This window comes from Oreochromis aureus, linkage group 13 (genome assembly GCF_013358895.1).
Source record: "Oreochromis aureus strain Israel breed Guangdong linkage group 13, ZZ_aureus, whole genome shotgun sequence".
Lineage (NCBI taxonomy): Eukaryota > Metazoa > Chordata > Actinopteri > Cichliformes > Cichlidae > Oreochromis > Oreochromis aureus.
The window spans coordinates 34,627,081-34,644,157 of NC_052954.1; the positions used below are offsets into that span (position 1 = coordinate 34,627,081).

Genomic DNA, 17,077 nt, shown 5'->3' on the forward strand with positions numbered 1-17,077 from the left:
ACTCAAACCCTTTGTCTGAAACCAACCTGCTCCCCAACAGTCACTGAACTTAGACTCAGCTCATCCACAGAGACCTCCTACAGAGACCGGAGACGAACGGAGACGCACATCAACATGGAGAAACTCCAGAAGTAAAAGACGCTGTTCCATTCCCAAAACTCAGAAACGCCTTAGAGGAGGGGTGTCAAACTCCAGGCCTCGGGGGCCAGTGTCCTGAAAACATGTCCCTGCTGCAACACACCTGACTAAAATTAAAAGGTCATTAGCAAGACTAATGAACTAGACTGGATGCTGAGGTGACAAACCCCTAACCCTGCTCAAGTAAATTTAAATAAATATAAGGCTACGTCCACACGTACACGGGTATTTTTGAAAACACAGATTTTTCTATGCGTTTGCACCTTTCGTCCACACGTAAACGGCGTTTTCGGTCACTGAAAACGGAGATTTCTAAAAACGCCTGCCAGGGTGGAGATTTTGAAAACTCCGTTTTTGCATTTACGTGTGGACGAGAAAAACGGAGAAAACGCAGCGTCAAAGGTGTGCGCCTTTTTTGACGTCACACTGTGCGCCACGTTATTGTTTCGGTGAAATGAATTTCTACAGTACTGTTACTGTTAATTGTACTCTCTGCAGTGTTTAAATGCTTATATATACACACACAGTTACTGTCCCTCCACACATACCACTCGGTTCTGCTTCTATGCCCCATCTTTGTTTACTATTTCCCACCGAGGCTTCTAGACTTCTGATTGGCCAACATTTCGACACGGTTAGGAATATATCGCCACCTGTTGCTTTGGCATGTTCCTAGCAGCGTTTTCCTTCATTTCTGCGTTTACATGTGGACGGGATTATTTTTCAAAACGAAAACGGAAAATCTCCTTTTTCAAAAATACCCGCGTACGTGTGGACGTAGTGTAAGTGTTTGGAAAAATGTACTTCTAAAAGTGTTTTTATTGCACCGTGATCATTTACTCATCAGCTGCTGTGGCATGAATCAGAAGGGTGAACCTCAGCATGCTAACGACCTTTTAATTTTAGTCAGGTGTGTTGCAACAGGGACACATTTTCAAGACACTTGTACGTGAGTACGTACTCTATGGGCTCAAAATGTGGTCATAAATATTTTGTACTTGTAAATCAGGATTTGTATGTCTAAAAAGAATTTGTGCGTGCGTAAAAAAGATTTGTGTGTGTGTAAAAAAGATTTGTGTGTGTGTAAAAAAAAGATTTGTGTGTGTGTAAAAAGAATTTGTGCGTGCGTAAAAAAGATTTGTGTGTGTGTGTAAAAAAGATTTGTGTGTGTGTAAAAAAGATTTGTGCGTGCGTAAAAAAGATTTGTGTGTGGACTTAGCCAAAAAAACACCTGCAAGTCACAAGTACGAATTTTGACCCTATTTTTCTTCCTGTCATCTGATTGGTCAATGTCATGTCAATCACAAATGTAACAATCCAATCAGAGAACAGATGGGTTTGGCTGTCGGAGGGCGCTTTTTGAACTGCAGGTCCTTGAAGGGTAATACAGTTTGAAGCTGGAGGATCTCTATATAAATATCCGATAGCAGCTAGGTCCCCTAACTTTCAGCAGCTGTTGAAAGGATAAAGTTGTGGTATGTCAGTGGTTAGAAATACCATTATTACTTTAGGATTAGTTTAACACAAAGTCAGGGCTGACCCGGGACCATTGCTGTGAGTCACAGTGCGCAGCATAAAGGTCCTTTCACATCGGACGCAGGATGTGCTGCTAATGCTAACTGCTAACTAAAAGCAAAGGATCCAGAATTTGTTGCGCTGGCTGCTGAGCTCTGTGGGTTTTTGCAGCAGCTCTACCTGTACTAGATGCACCTGCTCCTTGTCGTTTCTATCTCTGACTTTATGTCCTCTACAACAGTTTGTTTTTTTTGCTAGTTCTTCAAATGTTCAATAAAAACATGTATGCTAATTCATAACGAAGAAAGCTTTGTAATGAAGACTGTCATTTCAAAACACTGCCCCCCCGCGGTCCGCAGCGCTGTATTAAACACGTAGACCTGTGACACAAAAATCACCAAACTCGGACGACCACAGACTGTTTTCCTTCGTGGTGATGAAGGAAAACGCTGGGCTGGCATGTAAAAGGGCATTTATTCCCTTCAAAGACCTGCAGTTCAAAAAAGTGCCCCTCCGACAGCCAAACCCATCTGTTCTCTGATTGGATTGTTACATTTGTGATTGACATGACATTGACCAATCAGATGACAGGAAGAAAAATGGGGTCAAAATTCGTACTTGTAACTTGCAGGGGGGTTTTTGGCTAAGTCCACACACAAATCTTTTTTACACATACAAATCCTGATTTACAAGTACAAAATATTTATGACCACATCTTGAGCCCATAGTACTCACGTTCTCGGTGAGTACGCACCCGCCGAGAACGCGAGCACGGACTCGCGATATGTACAATTGGAACACCAGCGTACGTGATGATGTCACAGGTCCGGAGTTTTTACTGCCGTCCCCTCCTAATTTAACTGTGAGTAACATGTTATGAAGCTTAACTGTAATCACAGCCAAACCGGTTTACTCAGGAACAAATAAAACACTGAAATAAACCAAACATTAACATTTAGAAGTGATCTAAGTGACTTATATATCATTTTTAACCTCAGTAGTGAAACCTCTATTAATAAAAATAGTGTACATGTACATACGTGTACATACCTTAATAAAAACAAGCAGGTGAGATGTTAGAACGCTTTTATTTCTATTCTAGTGGACACTCAATACTATAGACAGTTGCTGGAGTTTCTTTAACCTGAGTAGTGAGAAGTCCGCGAGCGGGAGCGGGAGTGGGGGGGGGGGGTTTGAAAACGATGTGCCAGGAGTCCGCTGTTGAGTTTTGGACGAAATGCATTCTGGGATATTTAGCTGTCCCAAGTCCACACCGATGCATGCTCGATAAAACGGGCGGATCGAGAACACATCCGGGACTTTTTCGCGTTCTCGGCTTGATGCGTACTTCGAATTGGAACAGTACTTGGTCTCCGACTGATGACGTATCACGAGTACACGAGAACGCAAGTACGCACAAGTACGCATATTGAGAAACGCCCACTGAGTTTGACAGGCGAGCTTTAGAGGAGGGTTGGTCGGGCATTTGGAAGGACAGACGGATGGATGCTCGGTTGGTTGTTTGGATGTTTCAAATCCCAGAGGAAGTTATAGTTATTCAGAACTGGCAGCATCATGTTCAGTTAAAAACAAAACTTTATGAAAATCAAACTTATGGTGTCCTTCATATACAACAACAACAACAACAACAACAACAACAACAACAACAACACATTTATTTATAGGCACCTTTAATAAAGACCCACAAGGTCGTGTTAGATAATACAGCAAAATAAAAACATATAAACAAATAAAATCACAACTATAAAACTAATCAAGGTAACAACAGACTAAGCCCAAGTAATAATAAAGGGTCTGCAGTTCTGAGACATCATTTACAAATAGAGAATTTATAGTCTGGAGACGTTATTTAAATTGTTTCGGTCTTAGGGGTTTGTTTTTCCAATATCAGAGTTATCATTGCAGTTTTAAGAGAGGATGGAACAGAACCAGAGATGAGAGATTAGAGTATTAGTGATCAGCGAGCCAAGAGAGCGGACTGAAAGTTTAACAAGATTAAAATTGGATTAAGTTACTAATAATAGAAGATTTCTGAATTATAGGAAGTTTAAAACTGGATAAAGAAGATGACAGTTGGGTAGGAGTTGACCATATCACCAGAAGCAGGCAGCCGTTAATGAAGATTCACAGGTTACAGACTGCAGCAGAGTGTGTGTGTGCTAAAGGTCTCTGAAGGCTTAACAATACTGTATGATGTCGAGAACAAAGTACGAGTGTAGTAAGAAGATATAGCCTGAGAAATAGCTTCTTTCTAATGTTAGATATGACTGAGATACACGTCCTTATGAAGCCCAGTTTTCCTGAAGAGACGTTCCAGGTGGTGTCCAACAGCTTTGAGTTGGTGAAGTTCAGATGAGTACCAGGGGCCAGAGCAAGACAAGGAAACGGTTTTCTGAGGAGCCAAGATATCTAAGAGGATGATGAGTCTGTTGTTATAGTGAGATATCAAGTCATCCGTGGAAGCTGAGACCTCTATGGTCGGGAGATAGAAAAGCCCCTAATATTTCTACAGCAGTAGAGTATGTTTACCTCTGTACGGTGGGAGACTAACACTGACTGAAACTAGTTTATGATGTGAGACAGGGATACAGACACTGGGGTGACACCAGTACAACAGGTAAGGGCTCAGATTAGTCCTTTGGAGAGTGGGAACGTCCGCGTGAGCCAAAGTGATCCAGACAGGAAGAGTAAGAGTGCAAGCCCACCTGGCAAGGCCAGCTAGCCCACTCTGGTCAGCCTAGGTCTGCTGAGCCTACGCTCCCAGCTGGCTCTGCTCGCCGTAGCTCACCAGCCAGCTCTCCATCTGCCGCTGGTTCTGTTAGAGCGAGCCTCCGGCTCACGGAGGAGCTCCAGAATCGAACCAGGACCGGCGGCTGCAGGTCAACATGAAGGAGTCGAGTCGGGAGCAGCCAAATGACATCAGGGACGCCACGACCCGCCACGAGGGAGCCGGGAGCAGCAGCTTGCCGGCGAGGAATCGATCACGGGTGACATCACGTTCTCGAAGGAACCAGAAAATAAAATTGAAGCAACAAACGATCAGCGGATGTTCCAGGACACGGATTTATAGTTTGATCATGAAAACGTTGGCTCAGCGCGCAGAGCGAAGGCGTGACTCCGTTTTTAATGGTTCTAAACGCAGCCGTGAACCTCGGTGTCTGTGTGACCTCACATCTCGCTCATGTGTCACATTTTCAGCATCAGCATGAATACGGGGATTACTTTCTGTTGCCATGGTTACCCTGCAAACAGGAACTGTTAGCAGCTAATGCAGTGTGACATTTAGCAGGTCACAGAGTGGGAAAAGCTTCCTTCGACATACGTAGGCAGAGACACTGAAGAGGTTATTCCTGAAAAAAATGATAAATTATGAAAACAGGTGGCGCCGAGCAGTGAGCGGCGAGCGAGCGGTTTCTGTTTTTTTTATCAGCTTCTTTTTCTTTTTGGGTGTGGAGCGAAAACTCGAGCAGGTACTTTCACTTGTCTGTTATTGTTCGGCTGGAGATAAAAATACAGAATTCATTCAAACTGAGGAGACGCTTTTGATAACACCTGATATCGTCCTTCAGTAACATCGAACACACAAATATCCAGTTCAACCAGTCCTCAGTGCAAATGCTCCCAGTCAGCGTCAGCATTTAAACTTGAGAGACGGAGCACATCTAACTGCAAACACGTTAATGCGCTGTGTGCAGCTGTGTTTCCTTCTCCAGCCTGCAGTCTATTTATAACCCGAGTGTTTGCTGCTGCATCGACCAGCGTCCCCTCAAGGATCGATACAGCCTCGTGTGCTCAAACGTCACCCGACGAGGAGTACTTTTAATTTAACGCACCTATCTGCTGCCGTCGTCGTGGGAATGTGTCCGTTGTCCATCGGCCGTTCTTCGCTCGCAGACGCTCTTTACATCAACGCACTTTTTAAAACATTAAAAAAAACCTCAGGCACGAAGAGGAAATGAAGTCAGAGTTTTGAATGAGAGTCTGAAAGTGGGAAGTGGTCAAACCACCGTGTGGACTACGTCTACTTCCCTTAATGAGCTTCCCTTTACTGGATTGGGCGGTCAGCGGGCCTGCAGGCAACTAAAGGTTGTCTCATCACATAATAATTCATTTAGTGACCCATGTAAATGTAAAATCTCAGAAAGCAGCTAAAGTTGGTCAGATTACAGAGAAATACGACGATCCTGAGAGCTCATTGTACAGAAAGAAAACACACGAAAACCCGCTGGGACAAACCACAGGAAACAGAGAACTACACAACTACACAACCAGCTACACAAGCAGCTACACAACTACAGAAATAAAACAGAAAAACACTTAAAGTGCAATCAAATCTCCTGGAACACGACACATTACAGGAAGAGCTTCTAATATTAAAAACATAAAAACATACTGAACATGCAAATAAACACGACATTAAAACATTCAATAAAGACAAAAGGTCAGAACAACAAAACACGTGACCACACAGCACAGCCAGGTACAGAAAGCACCACCTAATCCCAGAAGCACGCACACGAGTCAGCACCAAAACCAAACACAGGCCAGAAAACAGGAAATACAATAAAACAACCGACAAAATCCGAGGACGGCTGCAGACACGACCAAAGACCCGACGAGGAGAGCGCAGGGCTCCGCCCCCGCAGCTCGCGCTCTGGGACGGATCACTACAACATGTCTTATTTTTCCTACAGCTTCAGTTTGTTTAGTTTGTGCTGCAGAAAACCAGAGACGTTTACTCTGATTACTCAAACATCATGTAGGAGTACATGATGGTCACAGGGCGCTGCTGTTACAGCCAATGGCAGGACCGCGAGCGCCTCAGACTCAGAGCTGCATCAGTAGTATTTCCTGGTGAACGGAGGGAATGTGAGTCCAGATGTTTCTGCTGGCGAGTCCCTCCCACACTCGACGACGCAGCCCATTCATCCCGGACAGAAATAACCAGCGGCCGGGGAACCTCGCTCAACAGGACGCCAGGAAATTCTTTCAGTGCATCTCTGAGCTATCCGCCCGCTCCCACCGACCAAGTTCAAGGTCAACAGCAGGCAGACGACGGCCCGCTCTGCCGCCGCCAACACGCTTCACAGAAAGCGCCGCTGCTTTCACAAAAGCCAAGAGAGTCTCGAGTCAGCACGGAAGAACACGCTCGGGTTTGTCGTCACGTCTGCTGCGAAGTAACAAACGTCATCATTCAGATACGATGGCTCATCATTGCTGACACACATCAGCCTGCTGCATCCAGCAGCAATCAGCCTCAACTCGTCAGTGACCGACCGTCAGTGACCGACCGTCAGTGACCGACCGTATGTGTCATCAGTCCACGTTCATTCGGAAAGAAAAGCGTTTGAACGCCTGCGTTTCATTAAAAATGGCCGAAGGTTTTATTTGGTTTTATTACACTGATGATGTCAGATTTGATGTTATTGCTGATGCTTCTTAAACTCACAGCGTGACTGATCGATCCTGTGACCGTCACAATGCTATTACATCATTATCATGATACTGTAATAGTTATGATTCAAAATGTACTCTCCTTTATTTTTATTTATTAATAAATTAATAAAGGTTTAACTCTATTAATAAATAACTAAAGCATCAGTTCCACAGTACTCGGTGTCCATTTATGAGCACAACATTCTTGTTTCTGTTAAACATGTTTTACAAATGACAGACTGGACCTTTAAATCAGAACACAGTGAGTCCTCTCTAATGGAAAAGCAGCAGCTCTGATAATAACTGTTATTAATTCGTGATGCTGTAAAGCTTTTATTTAAAGCACAGAGCTGTTCTCTAATAAATGATGAATTTACTGAACTAATCATCAAAGAGAAGAAGCAGGAAGGGGGATATTGAAGACTTTGAGAACTTAAATGTAAGATTTTTATCTGTGATGTGCAGATTCTCTGTTTCCATACCAGGTGCAGATGGATGACAGCATTAGGATGCACGCCCAGATCCTTGTTGTTGAAAACCTCCTTTTCATTTTTCATCAGACCCAATCTGGACACCTGGTGCTCCCCCCATCTGAGCTGAGACTGGTTTGATCCACCAGCTGAGACAGAGAGGCTTAGAACAATGAGTCACCGAGCAGCAGAGCGAAAAACAAGACAGAGAGCTCAAAAACGAAAGGCCGGACGGGAGGAAAGCAGGAATGCAGAGAAAGGCAGAAACGCTGTTATTTTCCAGGGCGTGTCAGTCAGACTCACACCACAACAAGCAAACCACAAACAGGCGCTGAGTGACAGCCAGCCGACGCGAACATGAGGCTCTCAGAGCCCAGGTTTAAAGAGCTAGCCTGCTGTTAATCAGTGTTTGTGTTCATGTCAACAAAGCCCACATGCAGACCCCAAAGCAGCGCCGATGGAAAGCGTCTACAAACAGCTCACAGACCGACTGGTTCACTGTTCAGAATGATGCACGTTTACTGTCCTCAGTACGTTTTGTTTCTGAGCGCATTAAATATGATTACTCGTTAAAAAGGAGACTGCAGTTCCTCTAGTGTCCAGCAGAGACAGCAGTGAGTCAGTCCCCACAGACAAAACTGTCCAGCAGAAACAAACATGTTTACAGGCTGATACAAAAACTGATGGTCTCTGTAGATAACAATGACTCACCGAGTTTGCACCATTAGGGGCGTGGCCTCTTTGACTTACAGGCGGCTGTAGCTGGTAGCTTCACCTGAACTGGACCTCTGCATCGTGTTTGTGCTGTTGGAGCTTTTTTAATGACTTCATGTGACCAATAATATGGCTGCTGTGAGGCTACTGTACAGACTGTCTGAGGAGGCGGAGCTTCAGTTGGGGTGCAAACTTGATTTGGATGTTACTGATTAGCAGATATCTGTGTCTGAGCAATGCTAACATACAGTCTATAGCTGAGCACGCCAGCCTCTCGTCCCGACATGGTCACGATGTGGTCATCAATAACCCATCCAGGTTTAGTGATCCGGTTTGGAAACACTGTCATTACAACATGTGCCAGACTTTATCCACAATCAGTCTAAAACAAACCCAAACCTCGTCCCGTAACCCGAGGACGATGAGACACCTCAGTGAAAGCGTGAGGCTCTCCTCAGACGGAGGTAAAAACAGCTCAGCCGTCACATGTTCCGCTCAGGCCTCCCCACAAAACCAGTGCTTGATCTATAATGGATGCTCAGCTAGAAAGTTAAAACAGCAAACTTCCTGCAAACTCCAGAGGAGATCCTCTGCCTGCAGGGACTTTTATTCAGCAGAAACGTCTGGACCAGGTTCATTATGGAGTCTGTTTGAAGCGATGCAGAGCGAAGCCTCAGAGCAGAGCCGAGTTCCTGCTGAGTCCGATCACACAGTTTAACAGGAAAACTGAAGCAAGCCCAGAAACACGCGACGAACTCCTCCATCAGCACCCTGAGAGGTAAACCTGAGGCTCACGCCAGGCTGCTAAAGGAGTGAAGGTCAGAGCTGGCAGCTCCAAGCACGCCCTCACGAATTCAAACCCAGCCTGCAAAGACTGGACCAAAATCAGTCACAGCATCGTGAAGGGACTCTAAAAAGGAAAAGCCTCGGTGTCCTACATCATTCACACAAAACACTGAGAAGCTGCACGAGCTGCAACTTAATATTTGTGACTGAAACCAACATCTGAGAAATGAGAGCTTTACTAGAGAAAAATAAACCTCTGAGCGCTCCGACTGACTTTTAATGTGAACATTTAGGTTTCTTTGATTAGAAGGAGAACTTTGTGAAGTCCAAGGACAGTCTGCCTTTGAGCTGCACACACAAACCTCTGAGTGGACCGCAGTTTGCAAAGCTTTCATAAACCCTCAGACTGGCTGATGGAGAGGTCAGCGCGTGCAGCACATCAAACAACCAGTTTGTTTTGGTTCCATAATTTGAAGTTTCTAAAACCACACTGTGTCAAATCCACACCAGTTTTAGTGTTTTTAGGGTTTTAACATCCAGGTTATTACAGCGGACTAAAAATAGATGTGAAAACACATTTTAGTGAAACACGAATAAAAACTGAACGTACGGTGCATGTGAGGCTGCCTGAGTCCATCACACGTGTCACATATCAAACACACCCCTTTGCTTCTCAGCCGTGCGTGCCCGTCGCCAACAACTCACTCGCTCTTTAGTTCAGTTCAGAAACTTCAGTCAGCAACAAAGACCGGACGTGCCCCAAAACCTGAGAGGCAAACCAAAACCCCGCCCACCACAGCGTCCCACCATCAGGACATCCATGCCGCCATCTTAGGTGGTGGCCGCTGCTCACGACGTTAAAGTGAAGTGTCGGTTCAGCTTCAGCCGGGACGGCACAAAGAAAGTTTCAGTCAATAAAACAAATGTGGGAATGAAAGGACTCTTCTCCTGCTGGGCCAAAAACAATCCGTCCACAGGTTTTCTTCCTCTCAATCGAGCTTCTCCTGTCACATCAGCTCCAGCTGCACTAAACTGACGGACGAGAGCGCGCCATAAAGCAAGTCCCAACACAGAGCTCTGTAGCTAAACAGGCGTTTTATGTGAAACTGAATGTAAAGCTCCAGCCTGACCTGCAGTTACCAGGCAGGTTTCCTATGGGCGCCTCCTGCTGGGCTGGCCGGTACCAGCAGCTGTACTGTAAACTACACACCACACCGCCTCTTAGTTATTTATATGTCAAACTGAACTCTCCTGTGGATCAAACAGCCCAAGCTTAAAAACAAACAGCATTATGAAAGAACTGAAGCAGAGCTGCCCTGAAACCAAATCATACCGAGTGAAAATATAAAGGAAGGCGTGCTGCACTGTAACGGCTGAGCAGAGGTTAAAACTGACGGGCGGACGGCACGCGTCTCCTCCCCTCCTCCTTCCTTCTGTCCCCCTTCCTCTCCTTGTTCACCCGGACACACAGGAACGACTGACAAACACTGCTGCGGAGAGAACGCGGCGTGGGGACGTTTCACAGAGTTGCATCAGTGCAACAAAAAAAAAAAAAACAGAGCAGGCTGAAGTCCTCAGAGACGGCGACAGGACTGAGGGGCGTCTAAACAGCAGGCCAGCCCAGATCCACCTGTGCACAACCGCACAAGCTCAGATTCATGAAAGTCATTAACAGTTCAAATGTCAGACCGAGGTTACCCTCAGTCTGACATTTTTAACGCGCCGCTGTCGGTTTTACAGAAAAACTGCAGCTCACGACATCTTTGAAACAACTTCCACTCATGAAGACAGTTAACCAATCACAACAAGACCCAAGACTCAGCTGATTCCCATCTCAAATCACAACAACAGTCAAGGTGCTTTATATAGTGAGGTAAAGACCTCCAGTAACAATCAGACTATCAGCACACGTTTGGTGACAGTAGGAAGGAAAAACTCCCTGTTAACAGGAAGAACCAGGCCCAGGGAGGGGCGGGCCGTCTGCTGCGACCGGTTGGGGTAAACCTCCACATCCTCATTGCTGTTACACTATTTAAGGAAGGGTGCTGCTTCATCTACAAGCCACTTTGCAACCCTTCTCCATCCCAGCTCCTCCTCTTCACACCGTTTCCCATATCGTGATCCCGGCCGAACTAAAAACAGAGGAGGACGCTTTGTGTTGTCAGCCTATTAATTAACGAAAGACCAAGACAGACTTTTAATTCATTTGAAAGCCTGATGCTTAGCCTCGTCCACCCCAGCTGTAAAACTCAGAAACCAGTCTTACTTGTTATCATCTATCGTCCACCTGGGCCTTACACAGAGTTTCTCTCTGATTTCTCAGACTTTTTATCTGATTTAGTGCTCAGCTCAGATAAAATAATTATTGTGGGTGATTTTAACATCCATGTAGATGCTAAAAATGACAGCCTCAACATGGCATTTAATCTGTTATTAGACTCAATTGGCTTCTCTCAAAATGTAAAAGAACCCACCCACCACTTTAATCACACTCTAGATCTTGTTTTAACGTATGGCATAGAAACTGAACATTTAACAGTGTTTCCTGAAAACCCTCTGCTGTCTGATCATTTCCTGATAACATTTACATTTACAATAATTGATTACACAGCAGTGGAGAGTAGACTTTATCAAAGTAGATGTCTTTCTGAAAGTGCTGTAACTAAGTTTAAGAATATAATCCACCCACTGTTATCATCTTCAATGCCCTGTACCAACATAGAGCAGAGCAGCTATCTGAACGCTACTCCAACAGAGGTCGATTATCTTGTTAATAATTTTACCTCCTCACTACGCATACGACTCTGGATACTGTAGCTCCTGTGAAAACTAAGGCCTCAAATCCAAAGTACCTGACTCCGTGGTATAATTCTCAAACACGTAGCCTAAAGCAGATAACTCGTAAGCTGAGAGGAAATGGCGTGTCACAAATTTAGAGGATCATCATTTAGCCTGGAGAAATAGTTTGCTGCTTTATAAGAAAGCCCTCCATAAAGCCAGAACATCTTACTATTTGTCACTGATTGAAGAAAATAAGAACAACCCCAGGTTTCTCTTCAGCACTGTAGCCAGGCTGACAAAAGTCAGAGCTCTACTGAGCCAACCATCCCTTTAACGTTAACTAGTAATGACTTCATGAACTTCTTCACAAATAAAATTTTTATCATTAGAGAAAAAATTACCAATAATCATCCCACAGATGTAATATTATCTACAGCTACTCTTAGTACCATCGATGTTAAGTTAGACTCTTTTCTCCAATTGATCTTTCTGAGTTAACTTCAATAATTAATTCCTCCAAACCATCAACGTGTCTTTTAGACCCCATTCCTACAAAACTGCTCAAAGAAGTCCTGCCATTAATTAATTCTTGATCTTAAATATGATCAACCTATCTCTAATAATCAGCTATGTACCACAGACCTTCAAGGTGGCTGTAGTTAAACCTTTACTTAAAAAGCATCTCTAGACCCAGCTGTCTTAGCTAATTATAGGCCAATCTCCAACCTTCCTTTCATATCAAAAATCCTTGAAAGAGTAGTTGTCAAACAGCTAACAGATCATCTGCAGAGGAATGGCTTATTTGAAGAGTTTCAGTCAGGTTTCAGAGCTCATCACAGCACAGAAACAGCTTTAGTGAAGGTTACAAATGATCTTCTTATGGCCTCTGACAGTGGACTCATCTCTGTGCTTGTCCTGCTAGACCTCAGTGCTGCGTTCGATACTGTTGATCATAATATCCTATTAGAGCGATTAGAACATGCTGTAGGTATTACAGGTACTGCACTGCAGTGGTTTGTATCATATCTATCTAATAGACTCCAGTTTGTACATGTAAATGGAGAGTCCTCTTCACACACTAAGGTCAATTATGGAGTTCCACAGGGTTCAGTGCTAGGACCAATTCTATTTACATTATACATGCTTCCCTTAGGCAGCATCATTAGAAGACATAGCATAAATTTTCACTGCTATGCAGATGACATGCAGCTCTATCTGTCCATGAAGCCAGGTATCACAGACCAATTAGTTAAACTGCAGGAATGTCTTAAAGACATAAAGACCTGGATGGCCGCTAACTTTCTGCTTCTTAATTCAGATCAAACTGAGGTTATTGTACTCGGCCCTGAAAATCTTAGAAATATGGTATCTAAGCAGATTCTTACTCTGGATGGCATTACCTTGGCCTCCAGTAACACTGTGAGAAACCTTGGAGTCATTTTTGACCAGGACATGTCCTTCAATGCACATATTAAACAAATATGTAAGACTGCTTTCTTCCATTTGCGCAACATCTCTAAAATTAGAAATATCCTGTCTCAGAGTGATGCTGAAAAACTAGTTCATGCATTTATTACTTCCAGGCTGGACTACTGTAATTCACTATTATCAGGAAGTCCTAAAAACTCGCTGAGAAGCCTTCAGCTGATCCAAAATGCTGCAGCAAGAGTCCTGACAGGGACTAGAAAGAGAGAGCATATTTCTCCTGTTTTGGCTTCCCTTCATTGGCTTCCTGTTAAATCCAGAATTGATTTCAAAATCCTGCTCCTCACATACAAGGTCTTAAATAATCAGGCCCCATCTTATCTTAATGACCTTGTAGTACCATATCACCCTATTAGAGCACTTCGCTCTTGCACTGCAGGCCTACTTGTTGTTCCTAGAGTATTTAAAAGTAGAATGGGAGGCAGAGCCTTCAGTTTTCAGGCCCCTCTTCTGTGGAACCAGCTTCCAGTTTGGATTAGGAGACAGACACTATCTCTACTTTCAAGATTAGGCTTCAAACTTTCCTTTTGCTAAAGCATATAGTTAGGGCTGGACCAGGTGACCCTGAATCCTCCCTTAGTTATGCTGCAATAGACGTAGGCTGCCGGGGATTCCCATGATGCATTGAGTTTTTCCTTCCAGTCACCTTTCTCACTCACTATGTGCTAATAGACTCTCTGCATCGAATCATATCTGTTATTAATCTCTGTCTCTCTTCCACAGCATGTCTTTATCCTGTTTTCCTTCTTTCACCCCAACCCGGTCGCAGCAGATGGCCGCCCCTCCCTGAGCCTGGTTCTGCCGGAGGTTTCTTCCTGTTAAAGGGAGTTTTTCCTTCCCACTGTCGCCAAAGTGCTTGCTCATAGGGGTCATATGATTGTTGGGTTTTTCTCTATTTATTATTGTGCTATCTACTGTACAATATAAAAGCGCCTTGAGGCGACTTTTGTTGTGATTTGGCGCTATATAAATAAAATTGAATTGAATTGAATTGAATTGAATCACTCAGTGAACCACAAATACTCGTAACTGTACAATGGTATTCATCTCTGCATCGTTTTCATTTACGACACTAGAACAAACCTGTGTTTATGTGAAAGACGGGCGATACGCAGGATTCTGGGTAGACGGACGTTAGCAGCCACAGACTGTATGGGAGCATTGCTCAGACACAGACGTCTGCGAATTAATAACATCCACATCAAATCCTCAGATCTCACTGTGCACTCTACAAACATGATCCAGAGGTCCAGGTGAAGCTAGCAGACAGCTAGCAGCTCAGTCAAAGAGGCCACACCCCTAATAAGGCGAGTCATAAGAGCATTGTTATGTACAGAACCCAGACCAGTTTGTGTATCAGTTTTAACATGGGAGTCTGTGGGGACTGACTCGCCGCTGCCCCTACTGGACGGTAGAGGAACTGCAGGGTTTTGGCATCTGTGGCAGTTTGGTAAATGGCCTGCATTTGTATAGCGCTTTACTTAGTCCCTAAGGACCCCAAAGCACTTTATACTAAACCATCTGCACATACTGGTTTTAAACCTCAGCATCTCTCAAAAACAGTCGGAGATGATTTTTCCCCACAAAAACCGACCAATCACACACCAGAACAGGACAGATCATCTCTTTGACTTTATGCTGTGGTGTCGTTTCCTGCTGACAACAGTTAACTTTGTCATTTTTCTCAATAACAAACTAATAAATAATAAATGTATTTAATAAATTCCCTGTTTACATATTTAAACATCAATGACATCACTGATCTCATGTTTCAGAAACAGGAAGCTTTAACCTCACCTGTACACAGCCGGGTAGGGCGGGGCATACATGTACCTGTCCTCCAGAGCCCCGCCCCCCCAGCACAGCAGGTATCTCGCCATTACGACACGGCCCCGCCCACTCTCACACCGAGCCTGTGAGAGAGCAGCCGCCGATCAAACAACATCCACATCGATGTCTCCGAACCACGGCGAGCTGTTATCGAGGGAATCGGAGCGACGTCACCCACACGTTAATCTGATGACATCATTAAGCTATGACATCATCTGCTTCGAGTTCTCCGCTTCATTCGGAGCCTCGGTAAGGAAATCCTCCGGCAGCAGCGTCTCCTCTCTGATCCGTCTGCTTCCAGTCCTCCTCCTCTTTCTTCCACACTTTTTGAAACCACGGCGCGGCTCCTCTCCCAACTTCACGGCACAACTTTCCCTCTTTCTCCTCTCCGCTGGACCTTCTCCTCGTCCTGCCCCTCTCGTCCATCAGCTGGCTTATTTTCCAGCACAGAGGGGAAGGAGGTATGCGCTTCCTCCCCCATTTGACCCGGCACGCCCCTCCTCCTCCTCGGCTCCTCGCCCTCCCCCCTCTGTCCTCTCCTTCCCCTCTTCCTCTCTTTGTCTCGTCTCACCATCCTGGAAGTTTTCAGCAGCTCGATAAACTTCAGCCGCATCGAGGCGCCGCATGAACGTGACTGAAAGCTTAAAGAGAAACTTGGAACATGAGAACAGATCTAGGATTTCAGCTGAGCGCGAGCAGCAACTTCTCTTTAATGTTCTTGGTTCACATGAATAAGATAAATTCAGAATTTACTCATTAAACTGAACCTACAGCATTTATATACACACAGTACAGGGGTACAGTGTGTGTGTGTGTCCCTGATGCAGAGCTCGGCGGGGCGGGTCCAGAAGCTAAACCTCATTCCAAACGCTGCTCACAGATCTTCAATATGAGCCATGACGCTGTAACCATCACACGTCTGCACCACGTCAGCCTCGCTTCAACTAAAGTGCGTTTTATTCACCACGTCACACAAACACAACTACACTGCACACAAACCGAAACAGCGACGGCTCTGATTGGTGGAAGTCGCTGTGACCGTGGAAGTGTTTAAACCTGCAAACAGCAGGTCACACTGTGAGACTACGTCTGTGCACGGCCTGCTGCTGCGCTCGACCCAGATCACATCGTTAAACCTTCCGGCTGAAAGATGATCATAGAAATGGAAGAGTCGTTTAAAAAGAGCGGGCAGCCGCCGCTCTACACCACGGTTATCTACAACAGAAGACTAAAAATCCATCTGAAAACACAAAACTCAGAGTATTTACAGCCGCACACAAACGTGTTGTCGTGTTTCAGCTCACAATAACAGCAAAGGATCTACGCTTCAGCTCCACAGCAGAAGCATCACCACGAACCAAGGGAAAGCAGGTCAGAGGTCGGAACACACAAACAACAGATGGAAAACATCCACATGAATGACAGCGAGGAGGAGGAGGGGGAGAGGAGGAGGAGTGAAAACATTTCAGAGTGTTTCTAGTTTTCAGACAGGAGTGGGAGGTCTTTACTTCCACCCTGCCTCACTCCATCTGGAATTTCCCTCTATAGGCTGATAAAACTGTGTGTGTGTGTGTGTGTGTGTGTGTGTGTGTGTGTGTGTGTGTGTGTGTGTGTGTGTGTGTGTGTGTGTGTGTGTGTGTACACCTATCCCTATGAGGACAGACCTCCCACATGAAGCCGTTTGAAGGTGCAGATTAGGATTAGATTCAGGGCGGGGGGGGGTGTATTGCTGGAATGCATCATGTCCTCTTGGAGGATGCGATGCACAGAGGTCCTCACGAAGCTAGGAGTGCAAATGCATGTGAGCGTGAAGGCGCCTGGACTTAGCTGTTTGGGTGTGATCCTGTTTTTCATGTCCAAGTCTGAATTCCTCTCTCGCTGCAGCTCGATGTGAGTTTCTG

General features: G+C 45.0%; 1 protein-coding gene across 3 annotated transcripts in view; it reads right to left on the reverse strand.

The window, feature by feature from the left end:
• Positions 1 to 17,077, reverse strand: part of psda (pleckstrin and Sec7 domain containing a) — a 62,676-nt gene that overhangs the window by 17,158 nt on the left and 28,441 nt on the right. The window lies entirely within an intron of this gene.